At 45.2% G+C, this 17,930-nt stretch overlaps 1 protein-coding gene across 2 annotated transcripts in view; it reads right to left on the reverse strand.

The window, feature by feature from the left end:
* RARB (retinoic acid receptor beta) overlaps positions 1-17,930 on the reverse strand; it is an 869,358-nt gene that overhangs the window by 184,741 nt on the left and 666,687 nt on the right. The window lies entirely within an intron of this gene.

Below are 17,930 nucleotides of genomic sequence, written 5' to 3' on the forward strand. Positions count from 1 at the left end.
ATGCCTCGTAACGTGTTTTTCCACTCCTGCAAAACCACCGCAAGCCCTAAACTGGAGCACGGAGAGGAGCCGCCCCTCGGGGAAGCCCGGGTCCAGAAACTTTCCATTTGATAGTCTTTTTCTCTCTGTCCCTCGCGGGCCAAAGAGGACTATATTGGCTCGGAAGTAAAATTCCGGCTTTCTGGACTCGTTTCTTAAAAACTGTCCTGAGTCTACACGCAGCATATGAAGGAGCTGAGAAGGAGTTCCTCCCGCCCCGTACACGCGCAATCACGCAGATATGCAGGGTTTCATAAAACACTGATCAAGAGTGTGCGTGTGGGAGTCAGACTGAACAAGGTTCCAATCCAGCTCAACCTCTGAGCAGCTGTGTGACCTGGGACGAAGATCTCACCTTCCGGGGCCTCGGCTTGCTCATCTGTAAAATGGGAATATAGGACTGTCGACACCAGTGGGTTCCTGTGAGGACGAAGAGCAACGGCGCTTGCGCGGCCTACAGCACACATCTCAGGACAGTCAGCTGTGACTCTTCTCAGGGAGGCTCAGGGCTGCCTGAGGCCCACTGCTCAGAATCAGGACTAGAACCCGGCTCCCCGGAACGCCAGGCCTGAATGAAAATCACTTTTCTGTTCTGGAATAGCGGGTGGGTGACCCCTCTCACCACACCCGCCACTCCTGTACCCCTTCCCCGACTCCCACCACCGCATAACTCAATGCAGATTTTGAGAACTGATTGTGTCAAAGTTTTCTATTTCCAAGGGCCACTTTTCACCGCTCCTAGCCTCTCCGAACTTGGCTATTTATTAGAAGATAGTCATTTTAAGAAAAAGGATTTTTTTTTGGGGGGGGGGGGGGTACATCTCCCACACCGACCGGGGGAAGGAAAAGCTTTTCAGCCATCACTGAGGACGACAGACACGGTGTTTACAAATACACCCAGGCAGAGAGCTGTTAAAGGGAGAGCCAGTCCACCCTGCAGCCATTTTGCACAACTTGCTTAAAGGATGCAAGGGTACATCAAAGAAAAGCAGCTCCGGGAGGGATTAAAACACCCTTCGTGATCCAGTGCCCCTCCACTCCGGCCCGCGGGTTCTCTCACAAAGCAGGGAGGGCAAGTGGGCGGGCAGGGGGCCGGCTTCCTCGCCCCTCCCAGGGAAGGGCGGCTGCCGTCTCCTTTCTGTGCGCGGGCTGGAATGCGCACTGGCATCCAGGCCTTTAAAAAGCCTGCCGGGTACCCACCCCGTGCTGCTTGGCTAGCACAGTTGTTAAATGGCACTCATGGCGTAACATGAAATCTATGCATTGCGCACACTTACCAAGTCAAAGACCCTTTTAGGAAGGTACGTTTGAACAGTGTTCAGCCCAGCAAGCTCAGCTCCTGCAACTGAAAAGTCTCGGGTGATAAAAGAGGTACGATTTTGCTGAAACTCCATGCTTGTTATGCTCTCTTTTTTATATGGTCATCATTTTGTAACAGACCTTTATTATAAGAAATCCTTTAACTACAAAGAAAACACCCATTTTAAGCAAGGAGGAGCACAGAGGAATTTACGAAACATTTGGTAACACTCCTGTCATGAAGAAGGTTGTAAAGATACACCAAGCACCACGTCCTGTGCCAGTTGCGCTGAGGTGGGCTACGACTTAGCGACTAAACCACACCACCATGAGACTTACAGCCCCAAATGCTGATTTAAGGTCCTTAGAATTCCTTGGAAACTGGACTTATTTTGTACAAGATGGGTGAAAAGTCCTTGGGTGGGGGGGTGGTGCGCAGCTATATCTAAAGTGTAGCTGAAAGAGCCAGGTTAGAAAGAAGAACCCGCCCTGTCCAGGTTTCTGCATGGGTTGCCTGTGGCACTTAGAACTTGCTCAGCATCCTTCCAAAGGGTCAGGTGCACTGTTCTCAAGGTAGTGAACTTGGGGACAGGGCCTCCCCAAATTCTGTTTACTCTCATTCCTTAAGCTACAGTTTCAGCCTCATCCAGGAAGGGAGGCAACTGTTCCCACATTTCTTTCCTCAATACTCTATCACGGCACAAAAACAATAACAGGGGTGTGTGTGTGTGTGTGTGTGTGTGTGTGTGTGTGTGTGTGTGATTAAGAAAACTTTATGTTTCTATTCACCTTGGAGCCCAGTGTTCTTAACTGTAGAGAAATAAACTTAAGGCTTGAAATGAATGATCAGTGCTTAAATCCTTGTGCATAGGATATTATGTTTTTTTTTTTAATATAGTGCAACAGTATTCACTAATCTATCATTTCTCATCCTGAAGTGACTAGGTGGATAGCAACTCTTAGAGTTATTATTTAATCCAAGTATAATTGAAAAAGTAGCCCCTAAATTGAACCATGCATTTCTTATAATTTCTTTGTCAGTAAATATAATTCTTATACTTGTTGAAAATCTGACTTTTCCTTCAGATTCTTCTCCTTAAGTAAAATTAAGGAAAGATACACAAATAGCCACAGTTCTTTAAATATATATCTGTGCACCATAAGATTAATGAACAGGTAGAAGGTGAAAAATGGCCTAGTTAATTTGTGGATAATGAAATTTAACTTACTGACCTATTTTAAACATTAACCAAACAGTTACTTGGGAAGAACCCTTTCCCAAATATGCTCTTAGTGAGGCATAAAATAACATTCGGATACGTGTCACGGCCTCTGTGTTCTTTGTGTTTGATCAATGATGAAAGGAACGCTAATAAAAGTATTCCCAACCACAAACAAACAGAAAAGCAAAGTTTGAGCCCTAAATTCGTTTTGTTTCAGAGTAACTGCATATTTGTCAGTGTGACACAGCACATTTGAAACCCATAATCATAAAACAAAAATTTATAGCCAGGGTTCAGGGTCTACATCTGTTTCTCTGGTTTCTGTACAGCGATTACCCACTGGACAATCCAGAAAGCAACACCATGAATCACGCCGGGCAAACATGTTCGAACTGGAGAGCCTGGCGAAGAGCGAGGAGGCCTCTCTGCGCACCGGGACTGCAGCCGCCGGGCTCAAAACCGGCCCTGTGCCTCTGATGTCTAAATAGAAGGCTTCCCACGGACGCGGGCGTCCGCCCCACCACGAGGCACGCAGAGTGCAGGCGGGCATGGGGCGGAGCGAGGGCCCGGGACCCATTATTGGAAAGACGCACCTGCCTCCTCCCTGCGTTTCTCTATTGATTTTTACTTTACTTTTGTTTTTTAACTGTTCATCTCATGTAAACCTCTCTTGCCATAATTCTGTCCCCCAGATAAACGACCAGCACGGAGTGGAGTGGGGGTTCCAGCAGGAAGGCCGGGGCAGGGGAGTGTGTGGCTGGCGCAGGGCACGTGCTGAGCCGGTTCTTGGGGCTCCTGCACCCGCAGGCTTAGCGGCTTTCCGAGCTGGGCCCTGGGGCAGCCCTAACACTGATCAGCAGAGGAACCCGCCCCGGCCTGTCCCTCTGGACCCCGGCTCGGGCACCAGGTCTGGCTGTGTCCACGGATCTGAGCCCGGCAGACACAGGGTACACGCATCCCCAAGACTAACCCCCTCCCCGCAGACACTGGGTCTGCTCGGGGCCGAGGAAACAAGTGGTCTTGCTCAGAAATGTCTCTCCGCCTCCAGGGCTGGCCGCTGCGTCCTCTGTGCATTTGGCGCGCCTCTCTCTGCAGGTTCTGCTTTGTCCAGTTTCCCACCGGTCACGTACAGACACTGTCCCCAGGACAGGGGCGCCCCTTCCCTTCCCACTCCCGGGTGGCCTGCTCTGCGCTTCCTGTGTTTGCTGTGGGTGCTGGTGCTCTCCAGTTCCTGCAAGTCCCGCCTGGAGACTAAGCTCCGGCCTGGTGAGCACTCAGGGCCAGCATTGGGCTCAGCCAGTCCTCGGCTCTGGCCACCCCTGCTGGCACTGGCGTATGTCCGGGGGAGCCTACCTGTGGCTATTTCCCCTGGTTTATTGCTTCCCCCTTTTTCATTTGGACCTTTAAAAAAGTAATGCGTTTTCATAAACACTCAGGGTCTAGTCCAGGAGCTAAAAAGGGACAACGATGTGTCCACCCTCCATGTCTGCACTCATCACATGCCGAGCCCTGTGCCAGGGGCTGGGCACCAGTCTCTATACCTTTGGGGGCATCATTCGCTGCTATTCTATAACTGTATTCAAACAACATACAACGTTCTGTGACATTGTTCTGTTTAGTAATAAGCAGTATACATAGAACTAGCTCATGAAAAACAACAAATAGCTCAATTAAAAAAAAGTCTATTAAAAGAATGGGAAGAAGACCTTAATGGACAGTTTTGTTTTGTTTTTCCAAAGAAGACATACAGATGGCAAACAGGCACATGTAAATGTGTTTAACATCACGAATTATTAGAGAAATGTAAATCAAAATCACACGATCGCCCGCACAGGGTGATCGTCAAAAAGACTGCAGGTGACAAAGGTTGGTGACGATGTGGAGAAAAGGGACCCCTCCTACACTGTTGGTGGGAAACCAGTGTGGAGGTTCCTCGAAAAAATAAAACCAGAAATACCAAATGATCCAGCAATTTCACTCCTGAGTATATACCCAGAAAAAATGAAAATACAAATTTGAAAAGGAAACATGTGGCCCAATTTTCATAGCAGCTTTATTATGATTGCCAAGACGTGGAAGCAACCCAAGCGACAGGCTAACGGGTAAAGAAGCCGTGGTGCCAGTGAGATAGCGTCTCACCGGTCAGCATGGCTGTCCTCAAAATGTCTACAAACAGTAAGTGCTGGAGAGGGTGTGGAGGAAAGGGAGCCCTCTTGCACTTTTGGTAGGAATGCAAACTGGTACAGCCACTATGGAAAGCAGTATGGAGAGTCCTTTAAAAACTGGGAATAGAACTGCCATATGACCCAGCAACCCTACTGCTGGGCAAACACCCTGAGGAAACCAGAACTGAAGGAGAAACGCATGTACCCCAGTGGTTATTGCAGCACTGTTTACAATAGCTAGGACACGGAAGCAACCTAGATGTCCATCGGCAGATGAAAGGGTAAGGAAGCTGTGGTACATATACGCAATGGAGTATTACTCAGCCATTAAAAAGGAACACATTTGAGTCAGTTCTGATGAGGTGGATGAAGCTGGAGCCTATAATGCAGAGCGGAGTAAGTCAGAGAGAGAAAGCATACTGACACATATATATGGAATTTAGAAAGATGGTACCGGCATCATTTAGAAAGATGATCCTACATGAAGGGCAGCAAAGGGGACACAGATGTAAAGCACAGACTTTCGGACTCAGTGGGAGAAGACGAGGGCGGGATGACTTAGAGAAACCATTACCATCTGTGAAATACACGACCAGTGCCAGTTCAGTGCATGAGGCAGGGCACCCAAAGCCGGTGCTCTGGGACAACCCAGAGGGGTGGGGTGGGGAGGGAGGCGGGGGGGGGGGTGGTTCATGATGGGGGGACGCATGTACCTGTGGCCGATTCATGTTGATGTGTGGAAAAAACCATCACAATATTGTAATTGTCCTCCAATGAAAACAATTAATTTAAAAAAAAGATGTTGTACATATATACAATAGAATATTACTCAGCCATAAAAAAGAATGTAATTCTACCGTTTGCAACAATTTGGGTGGACCTAGAGAGTATTATGCTTAGTGAAATGAGTCAAACAGAGAAAGATCAATACTCGATGTTACCACTTATTTATGGATTCTAAAAATAAAACAAACAAATGTAGACAACAAAACTGACTCACAAATACAGAGAACAAATTAGTGGTTACAGGGGGCAGGGACAAGCTGGGGGCTGGAGATTAAGAGATATAAACTACTATGTATAAAATAGATAAACAACAAGGATATATTGAACAGCATAGGGATGTTACTTTGTAGTAACTTTCAATGGAGAATACAGAAATTCTGAATTACTCTGCTGTACACTTAAAACTAGCATAAGATCGTGTATTCTTTTACATGAATGCACTGCCATTCACTTAACAGTGCTCAGCGAGTGGCTATTTGTGTTGTTTCCAGTTTTCCAGGGTTACAAGAAACCCTGTGGGTATGTGGACCAAACCACCTGCTGAAAAAAGTCTAGTAACAGTGTTGACAGGTTAAATGTGCATTTTTAAATCTGATGGGCACACAAAATAGCACTCCAAAATGGTTATGCTAATATATGGCCCCTCCCTCCCCTTCATGTTCTAAAACGGAGGTCAGTAGGCTTTTTCCTGTATACTGCTACTACTGCTGCTAAGTCGCTTCAGTCGTGTCCGACTCTGTGTGACCCCACAGATGGCAGCCCACCAGGCTCCCTCGTCCCTGGGATTCTCCAGGCAAGAACACTGGAGTGGGTTGCCATTTCCTTCAATGCATGAGAGTGAAAAGTGAGAGTGAAGTCGCTCAGTCATGTCCAGATCCTAGACACCCCATGGACTGCAGCCTACCAGGCTCTTCCATCCATGGGATTTTCCAGGCAAGAGTACTGCAGTGGGGTGCCACTGCCTTCTCCAAGGGCCTTAGAAGGTGTTCTAGGCTTTGCAGGCTATACAGTGTTGGTTGCAGCTGCTCAGTTCTGCCACTGTCATGTTAAAGGCACCCTGGACCAGATGTAAATGAATCAACGTGTGTGTGCTTTTTATTCGCAAAACCCAGCATTCCCCGGGGTTGATCCCTATGCTGCAGTTTGTCTGGAAGTGACAGTGAAAGTCGCTCAGTCGTGTCCAGCTCTCTGCGACCCCACGGAATATACAGTCCATGGAATTCTCCAGGCCAGAATACTGAAGTGGGTAGCCGTTGCCTTCTCCAGGGGATCTTCCAAGCCCAGGATTGAACCCAGGTCTCCTGCTTTGAGGGCAGATTCTTTACCCGCTGAGCCACAAGGGAAGCCTGCAATCTGTCTACCTCTGTTCTAAACCAATATTCAATTATTTCATCCAATTCTACATTGCTTTGTCTCTATCCCATAAAACCTAACCATATACATTTGAGTTTTCTTGACACTTTAACTTTCCATCTCCTTTAAAAGCTTCACCCAGTTTCAACTTGTGTATCATACAAAGAATAATATGACTCTTTTATTACAGTATTTCATCCAAGGTCATCTTTATTTCTCTCTTGGCTTATCATTTTCCCCTTTCCTACTTCTTTACCTCCTTCTGTAAAGAGTGTAGGATTACATCTCTCCTTCAATGAGCCCAGATGCCACTGTACTTCCTTTTTTCCACACTGAACCCTGCTTTAAAGTCAGTGATTTCCATCAACTCCCTCTTCCCCTAACATACGGTGGCAAGTATTCGGAAGATGGAAAACGTAACAGTGATTCCTGAGAATAAGCGCCAATGGCCCCACCATGCTACAACCTGCCTGTATTATTCTTCCCGAGTTATCTGTTCTATCTCTTTGCAACACATCCTCCAAGGAGCTACAGGGAGCTGTCCACCCAGTGGGCAGAGCACTTAGGAAAATTGAGAGGCTCTTTTGGGGATGGAAAGAATCACAAAGGATTCTCAGAGTGCTTTGGGACTAGAGGATAATATCAATAGCTGAGATGTCTTCCTTTTGCCTAGTTCAGCAGTTAATAATTTTTTTTTAGATCACCTGTATGAAAAGAGGCCACCAGTTGGCTCTTAAACTGTGCTGTTTAAAGTAGTGAAAAATCAATACAATTAAAACTTAGTTCCTCAGTCATATTGGCCTAATTTCACGTGGCTAGTGGTTATTATGTCAACCGGACCACGCAGACAGAGAACAGTTTCGTCATCACAGAAAGTTCCGTTGGACCAGGGTGCTTCAAAAGTGAGCTGAGGGACTTCCCTGGGGGTCCAGTGGCTAAGACTGCACTCCTAGTACAGGGGACCCAGGTTCGAGCCCTGGCCGGGAAACTGCATCCCGCATACAAGTAAAAGACCCTGCGAGCTGCAACTGAGACCCGGGTCAGCCAAATGAATACATATGTAAAGAGTGAGCAGGGTCAGCCAAATGAATACATATGTAAAGAGTGAGCAGGGTCAGCCAAATGAACACATATTCAAAGAGTGATCAGAGAGGTTGTACGGCATGGCGGGTGGGGCTGTGGAGTCTGGACGTGGACTGAGTTTCAACTCCAGCTTCACTTCTTCCCAGCTGTGCGACCCTGACGAGCTACTTCACCCCTCTGTGCCTGGATTCCCTCACCTGTAAAATGCAGATATTAATGGTACCTACCTTCAAGAGTTGTGGTAAAGACTGAATGAGGTGATACAAGCAAAAAGCACTTAGAATACGGCCTGAGATATATAATAAATACTTTGAAAAATGTTAGTGGCGTGTCTATAAGGAGAATGCGAAGTCAGGAACACAGAGCTCAAACCCCGTTCAGCTGCCTCTGGTGTCAGGGACACAGCATCTCCTGTCAGCCTGGGAATTTTCAGCCAGGATGCACAGTTCAGGCTGTGGGGTCCAGGCACATGCGATTAGGGCAAATGCCCCAGGGGATTTTGCTACATAGATGCATGGTTTAAGTTCCTCAGCACTGAAGCATTATTATATACATTACAAAAGGGTGCTTTCTTTTTGTCTCCAAAGCAGACACTGAGTCAGGATGGCAATGAAATATTTGACAAGCCCCACCCTGCTGCTCCTTGTGGGAGGCAGAAAATAGATCCCGTGGCGTGCTGTTTTCTGCAAAGTGGTAGTTAGCCTCAGGAACATAAGGCCAATTATGGTTAATTAAATGGCAAGGATATTGTTCAAAATGGAAGATTTGCATTGTCTATCTCATCTTCCCATCCATCCATCCATCCCATCCACCTACTCACTCTTCTGCTGTAACAGCCACCCACCCACCATTACCCATCCACCATCCACCCTCCTTTCTAGTTATCTGTCTCCCACTTGTCCATCTACCCATCTACTCGTCCACCTCTCCAACTGTCTCTGAGTCATCCTCTCTACCCAGGATCCAACTACCGACGGAGATGAAGGGTGTGTGGCTTTTCGGCAGCAACGTCTAGAGTACAGAGAGAGATAAAAGTAAAGCTTCTCAGATTACGCTTGCATCTTTCTCTAGAATCCCTGAACAGGATTTCTCAGTGACAAGTGCTGGTAGAAATAGGACCAAGGCACCGGCCACTGCTGATTTCCATTAAGGAGGTCTGGTAAATCAGGTTGCCGATGGGGAGCCCTCATCCCTGAGAACATCGAGGAATTTGAAATGCTAATGAAGCCAAGTTCTATTAGCAACACAAAAGTTTCTGACTCAAAGGCCCCAAAGGAATTTCCATCGGATTCTACAGGGAAAGGGAACGCAAAAGTTGCAAATCCATCAGAGAGGCCATTGGGCAGGGAGAGGGGTTTAAATTTATCCTGATGTCTGACCAAGAAAAAGGCAAGTAAAAAGCTCAGTGCAATTGACTGGGAATTGAGGTTAACATAAAGCCACAGAGAAGTCTCTGGGAAATTAGCTACAGGATATAACGCTACCCCCTCAACCAGGGACTTTGAAAATTTCTGTTTGAGAGGCTATATGTTGGCTTCCAAAATTCATTTTTGACATTTTATCATTGTTTGATTTTTTTTGTTTGTTTTATTGAGTTAGAGATGCTTCAAAAGAAATTAGCTGGGATTTTTCAGAAGGCAAGAGTTTCAACATTTAGCATGAAAGTATAGGAAAGCCAAAAGGGAAAGAATAGACAGAAATATGAACTATCTCCCCTCTCTGTTTAAGCAAAACACAATAATACAATGTAAAGTCACTGCAGTGATTCCAAGGGCACGACCATTCCAGGGCTTCCCACCAAGGCCCTGGCGTGCAGACTCCTAGGGCTGGGCTAAGGCAATCAGGTGCTTTGCACACTAACGTGTCAGAGCCTCTGCTCTGCTGGGACATTCTACTTGCTAAACACCAAGACACAGGCCTCGAGAGGATTAGATATTAAGAGAGATGAGTTTCTAGGAGAGCAAATGGTAAAGCTCTGAGCCTAGAGTAAGGTCTGGGCTCTGTGTGGAGCAGCTATATGGCTTTGGTAAACTCATACTTTTTTTTTTAAAGCTTTTTAATTTAGAAAGTTGTTTTAATTGAAATATAGTGTGGAGATTCCTTAAAAAATTGCAAATAGAACTACCTTATGACCCAGCAATCCCACTGCTGGGCATACACACCGAGGAAACCAGAATGGAAAGAGACACATGTACCCCAATGTTCATCGCAGCACTGTTTATAATAGCCAGGACATGGAAACAACCTAGATGTCCATCAGCAGATGAATGGATAAGAAAGCTGTGGTACATATACACAATGGAGTATTACTCAGCCGTAAAAAAGAATTCATTTGAATCAGTTCTGATGAGATGGATGAAACTGGAGCCGATTATACAGAGTGAAGTAAGCCAGAAAGAAAAACACCAATACAGTATACTAACACATATATATGGAATTTAGGAAGATGGCAATGACGACCCTGTATGCAAGACAGGGAAAGAGACACAGATGTGTATAACAGACTTTTGGACTCAGAGGGAGAGGGAGAGGGTGGGATGATTTGGGAGAATGACATTCTAACATGTATACTATCATGTAAGAATTGAATCGCCAGTCTATGTCTGACGCAGGATGCAGCATGCTTGGGGCTGGTGCATGGGGATGACCCAGAGAGATGTTATGGGGAGGGAGGTGGGAGGGGGGTTCATGTTTGGGAATGCATGTAAGAATTAAAGATTTTAAAATTTAAAAAATAAAAAACAAAAAAAAAAAAAAAAGGAACTGGTAAAATTAAAAAAAAAAAAGAAATATAGTGGATTTACAATGCTGTGTTCATTTCTTCTCTACAGCAAAGTGATTCAGTTATGCATGTATTCATTCCTGTTTAAACATTCTTTTCTGTGACGGTGTGTCATAGGATACTGAACAGAGTTCTCTGTGCTGCGCAGAGATAGAGCCTGTGGTCTGTCCATTCTACATACCTGCTAACCCCGACCTCCCACTCCATACCCCCTTCCCCCTCCCTCTTGGCCCCCACCCGTCTACGCTCTGCGTCCTTCACACTCCTTTCATTTATTTTGGCTGCACTGAGTCTTTGCCGTGTGGGCTGTTCTTTAGCTGTGAGCGGAGGCTGCCCACTTGTTGCTATCATGGGCTTCTCGTTGCCGTGGCCTCTCTCATTGTAGAAGGGCTTTAGCAGCTGTGGCATATGGAGTCAGTCATTGTCCCGCATGGGCCTATTTGCCTCACAGCCTGTGGAATCTTCCTGGACCAGGGATCGAACCCTGGTTTGATCCTGCATTGGCAGGTGGCTTCTTCACCGCTGGGCCACGAGGGAAGTCCTGTTGCACTCCTGAGCATTATTTAATCTTCAACTACAAGAAGATAATATGTACTTCCAATGGTAGTGTGTATTTCAAGGGAATAGTGTTGAAGAATTAAAAACTAATGTATGAGAAAGACTTTCTAAATTTCTGAAGTATTAGGCAATGGTATTCATTGCTGTTCACATATTAGGTAAAAACAGACAAATTTTTTTTTCACCGTCTCTTACAAATTCTGTGGCAAACTGAGAGGCAAATTAAGAGGCAGCTTAATTCTGGCAAATTAAGAGGCAGCCTCCCTCTTAATTTAAGTTCCCTTTAAAAATCCACGGTAATAGATTTTTAGTCGAGCACAGGGCTCCCAGACAGAGAGCGCGTTTCCTCTCTGCAGCCAGGTGCGGCGACATGATGGTGTTCTCATCGATCAGACGCGCTGTGTGCAGCTTTCACAGCACATCCTAAAAAGGCAATTTCTCTCTTCCCCCTTTCCTGCCAGCTGAACTGCTCTGGGACCCAGCCCAGTCCACGGGGATTAGGGTGGCAGTGCAGGGAGGGTAAATGCTTATGATGGAGGGACCCCAAGGCCCTGAATGTCCATGGGGGACAGAGCTACTCAGACAGCTTGCACCACTTGTCTCTAGACAATCACATGAGGGAAACTAATTACATCTTTTGTGTCTGTTTGAAATATGCAGGTAAGACTGCCTAACACCATACTAGCCCAGAGGCTGGCATGGTTCAAGGGCCAAGTCTAGCCTACCAGTGAAACAAAGGCCATCTAAATCCTGCTCATTCAGCAAAATAAAGTTTTATGAGAGCTTAGAATGTTCGCCTTTATTTGCTTACATAGTGTCTTTGGGTGCTTTCAACCAATGACAGAGTTGAGTGACCACAACAGAAACAGTATGTCCCACTAAGCTGAAAATATTTATGATCTGAACCTTGAGAGAAAAAACTTACTGCCTCCTGCTGTAGGCGTTCACCACCACTTCACCTGAACTGGCCTTGAAGATGAAGTCTACCTGGAGAAGGAAACGGCAACCCACTCCAGTATTCTTGCCTGGGAAATCCCACGGACAGGGGAGCCTGGCCGGCTCCAGTTGCAAAATGGTTGCAAAAGAGTCGGACACGACTTAGCGGCTAAACGGCCACCGCGTGAAATCTACCAGCAGTCTTGGAACTGCATAATATCGAGAGTTTCTTCAAGATCTAAAATTCTCATTTCAAAGACCCCAAGGACGCTCTGCAGCTATTTTTTTTTAAAGCAAACACACTCCTTCAGCATCTTTGAGTTTATTTTGGCTCTGCCAGGATACCCTTTGCTTGGATATCGACAAGACTTATCCCGTCCCTTTCTTCACATCTTTATGAATATATTGCTTTAATGGAGATGTAGTGATCTGTTTAAAATAGGACTCTAGGTCATGTCCATCACTATCTGTTCCTTGAGCCTACCTTTTACAATTTACGGACACGTCACTGCCTGGCATACATTTATCCTTTACTCTGTAACCTAGAGTGGAAAGTAATCTCCTTGAGGGCAGCGAGGCCATCCAGTTCACTGTGATGACCCCAGTAACCACAGTGCATGGCACACAGTAGTCCTTCAATGAATATTTGTTGAGTAAATGAAAACAGAGCACTTTGGGGAAGAAATTGCGATTACAAATTAGCAGAAATTCAAAATGGGCAGGAAATACAATCCACTGTCTCCAGGCAATTTGAATGGCCTCACTATACATAAAATAAGACTAGGACTAGTTACTGAAACACATCATTTTAAAATTGAAACCTATGGCATAAACTTCATGCTTTTAATTCACTGATAAGGGAGTTCAACCTATATGCAGACCAGGAGGAAGGACAGTCTCTCTGAAAACAGCACAGGGCCAACGAGATATCCACTCCAGAAGGAAACTAACAACGATCCATACCTGACACCATAAACAAAAGCTAACTCAAAACGGGCCAGGGGCCGAAACGTAAAACATAAAGCTATAGGCTGTTAGATGAAAACGAAAAGCAGCTCTCGCGCCCTTGGGTTGGGCATGGGCTTTTTTAATTGGAACATAATTGCTCTACAATGTTGTATCAGTTTCTCTGCGCAGTGAAGTGACTCAGCCACACGCATACGTGTGTCCCCTCCCTCTGGGACCTCCCTCCCTGCCCCCATCCCACCCACCCAGGTCATCACCGAGCACGAGCTGGGCTCCCTGTGTTTCACAGCAGCCTCCCGCTAGCTGCTTTACACATGATAGGGCGTGCATGTCAATCCCGACCTCCCGACTTGTCCCGCCCTCTCCTTCCCACCCTGCGTTCATGTCTGTTCTCTACATCTGCATCTCAATTCCTGCTCTGGAAATAGGTCCAGCTGTTCCATTTTTCTAGATTCCACATATATGCATTAATATATGATGCTTGTTTTTCTCTTTCTGACTTAGATGGGACACCAACGTATGACACACAAAAATGCAAACTGATAAGTTAGGTTTCGTCACAACTAAAACCTTCTTTTCTTTGAAAGATTCTACTAAAAGCATGAGAAGATAAACCACACACTAAGGGAAAAAGCATATAACTGAAAATGAATGTGTATCCACATAAAGAGACGTCAACATTCAAAACCAACAAAGCAAGCACCTGATCCTCACCCCCAGTGGGTAAAGCGCTTAAAAAGAAATGCCACCAAAGGCAGAATATCTTGGCAAACAAACACATGAAAAGATACACAGATACAAAACGTGAAAACATAATGAGATATCCACAAAAAAAACAAAGAACAAAAGATACACAGCAACATTAGTTACCAGGGAAATGCAAATTAAAGCCACAGTGAGAAACCATGATGCACCACCTTCAAGACCCTCTACAATTAAACAAACAAAACAACATCAAAGCAAGTGTTTCTGTGGCCAAGGAGAAGCTGGAACTCTACACAATGGCCGGAAGTGCCAGACCATACAACCACTTGGAAGGGGGTTTGGAAATTTCTTGAAAAGTTAATCGTGTACCTACAAAATGATCTAGCTATTCTACTCATAGGTCTTTACTCATTTAATTCAAGAAACATCAAAGTATAGTTTTACTCAATAGCATGAATGCTCATAGCAGTTTTATTTGTAATAGCCAAAAGTGAAGATAATTCAACCGGTTTATCAAAACTCCAGTATTTCTATACAATGGAAAGCTCTTGGGAATGAAAAGGAATGAACTCCTGATACATGACAGGACAGAAATGAACCTCACAATAGCTACGCTGAGTGAAAGAAGACAAACCCCAGGTGGTATTTACAGATGGTTCCATTTATGTAAGGAAGTTCTAGGAAATGCAAGCTGGCACCCAGCAGAGGACGCAGATCCATGGTTGCCCACAGACAAGATCTGGAGGCAGAGGGAGGGGCAAGAAGACGAGATTACAACCGCACGTAGAGAAACACACGTGGGGTGGTGGGGCTGTGCTGGGCTTAGTCACTCAGTTGTGTCCAGCTCTTTTCAACCCCGTGGACTGTAGCCCACCAGGCTCCTCTGCCCATGGGATTCTCCAGGCAAGAAGACTGGAGTGGGTTGCCATTTCCTTCTCCAGGGGATCTTCCCAAACCGGGGATGGAACCCAGGGCTCCTGCATTGCAGGCGGATTCTTTACCATCTGAGCCACGGGGGAAGCCCAAGTGTGGCATATGTGTTCATTATCATTCTTTCCATTTTTTATTGAGATACACTGGACCTATGTGTGCATGCCTGCTAAGTCGCTTCAGTCGTATCCGGCTCTTTGCGACCCTGTGGACTGTAGCCCGCCGGGCTCCTCTGTCCATGGGATTCTCCAGGCAAGAATACTGGAGAGGGTTGCCACGCCCTCCTCCAGGGGATCTTCCCAACCCAGGGATCAAACCTGTGTCTCATTATGTCTCCTGCGTCGGGCAGGCGGGTTCTTTACCTCTAGAGCCACCTGAGAAGCCCATAATCAACCTATATTTTATATTAATCCCAGGGCTATAACATAATGATTCAGTATTTATATCGATTGCAAAATGATCATTACAGTGAGTCTGGTTAATAGTCACTATTGGTTATAGTTTTTTTCTGGTGATGAGAACTTTTAAAGCTTACCTTTCCGTGACCTTCGCTCATTCCGTCTGCGACTCACCGTGCCCCCCACCCCCCGGCAACCACCAGTCCATCGTCTGTATCTTTGAGTCTGGGGTTGTTAGTTTTAGATTCCACGCATAAGTGACATCGTAAGGTATGTGTCTTTGTCTGCATGACTTGTTTCACTAAGCAGAGCACCCTCGAGGTGCATCCATGGTGTGGAAAACGGTGGGATTTCCTTCTTTTTCTGTGGCTAAGTAATGAATATATATCACAGTTTAAAAATCAATTCATCTATTGATAGACCCTGATTGTTTTCCTATCTTAGCTATTGTCTATAATTATGCTTTGAACATGGGATGCAGATATCTTTTCATTAGAATTTTCATTTTCTTTGAATAATTACCAAGAAGTAGGATTTCTGGGTCGTGTGGCAGTTTTATTCTTAACTCTTTGAGGAACCTCTATACCGTTTTCCATAGTGGCTGCACCAATTTACATTCCTGTCAACAGTGCGAAAGTGTTCCCTCTTCTCAGCCTCACCAACACTTGCTATTTCTTATCTTTTTGATGACAGCTGTTCTAATGGGTGTGAGGTGATGTCATTGTGGTTTTGATTTGTAAGCTCTCTGATGACTAGTGACTCTGAGTTCTTTTTCACGTACCTGTTGGCTATTTATCTCTACGTCATCTTTGGAAAAATATCTATTCAGATCCTCTGTCGACTTTTCAATCAGAATTTTTTTTTCTGCTGTTGAGTTAAATGTAGTTTTTAAATATATTTTGGAATCTAACCCCTTATCAGATTTGCAAATATTTTCTCCCCTTCCATAGGTTGCCTTTTCAGGTTTTTAGTGGTTTCCTTTGCTGGGCACATTATACTAGCTGTGGTGATGACATCCCAGGTGTATATATATGTCACAACTTATCCCGTCTCACACTCTATGTGCAGCTTACTGTATGTCACTTATACCTCAATAGAGCTGTCCTGGAAAACAGTACCTAATGAAATAGTTAACACTCAGTATAGTACAGGCTGGAGAAGGCAATGGCACCCCACTCCAGTACTCTTGCCTGGAAAATCCCATGGATGGAGGGGCCTGGTGGGCTGCAGTCCACGGGGTCACTAAGAGTCGGGCACAACTGAGCAACTTCACTTTCACTTTTCACTTTCATGAGATGGAGAAGGAAATGGCAACCCACTCCAGTATTCTTGCCTGGAGAATCCCAGAGACAGAGGAGCCTAGTGGGCTGCCGTCTTTGGGGTCACACAGAGTCGGACACGACTGAAGCAACTTAGCAGCAGTAGCATAGTATAGGCACTGACCCCTGAGGACAAATACTGGCCACGCCAGTGTGTTACAGCTGAATACCCAACCAGCCTTGGCGGCAAAGGTGCTCAACCCCATTGGTTTTCTGGGAATGAAATTTAAGACCACGGGGCAATAGCACCTCATGCCTAGCAACATAGCTAAATTAAGCAAACAAGGAATGATACGAAGGGTGTGCAAAGATGTGGAGAAACCTGAATTTTTGTTCACTGCTGGTGGCAACTGACATTTGTACAACTATCTTGGAAAAGTACTTGTCAGTATCTACTGAGGTCTGGTATACTTCAGCCTCTAGTACAAGGGGATTGCATTCCTATGGACATACTCAATATACGTTCACATAAAAGACCTGTGGAAAAAAGGCCATAGCAGCACTAATCATAATAGCCCCACATTTAAATCTAACCAAATATCCGTCGTAGAAGGAATAAATAAAACACGATGCCGTCTACCATTAGCTACTGTTCCGCAGTGAGAGTGAATGGACTTTAACCACGGGCAATGGCATGGATGAATACCACAAACCTGATAGTGAGGGAAAGAGGCCAGAAACACCCACAATAGTACAGCTGCATGATTCTGTTTTTATAAAGTTCAAAAATAGACCTAATTAATCTATGCTGTTGCGAGTTAGGATACCTGTTATCCTTGGTCAGGATTAGTGAATAAAAGGAGGCAGTAAGGGTTCTGATGTTCTCTTTCCTGATCTGCCTGCTGGTGACCCGTGTGTGGCCAGTTGCGGGAGAATTCCAAACTGTATATTTATGGTTTGCATTCTTATTTCTATGTGTATTTCAATCGTGTTTACTTAAAAATAAAGAATAGATGGAACAGATGACTTGACAGATTTTTAAAAAACTCCTCTCAGTTGGTCTTTGGGTTGAAAAAGTTTGAGAGCAACTACGGTGGTCAACAATCTTGAGAAGGTGCGGTATTCTCAAGCACTGGGGCGGAAAGAGGGGTGAGAGTCTGGGAGTCACTGCAGAACCAGCTTTGAATATTTAACTCTAAAATACAAAGAGCATCTTGATGAAACCTCATGTCAGCATCTACACCTCCAGGTCTCTTATTTAATAGCAACATCTGGTGAAGAAACACCAAAGCCTCTATATATCAGGATATCGTTTTTACCTTTTAAATAAATATCTAAGAAACTAAACGTAGGAAAAAGAAGAGAATGAGGAGCAGAGGACAAAAGAAAAATAAAATAGCCACTTTCCTCTAGATAATAATTTGCTATCAATTCCCACCAAGAAGCAC

This window comes from Ovis aries, chromosome 26 (assembly GCF_016772045.2).
Source record: "Ovis aries strain OAR_USU_Benz2616 breed Rambouillet chromosome 26, ARS-UI_Ramb_v3.0, whole genome shotgun sequence".
In the NCBI taxonomy this organism is placed as follows: domain Eukaryota; kingdom Metazoa; phylum Chordata; class Mammalia; order Artiodactyla; family Bovidae; genus Ovis; species Ovis aries.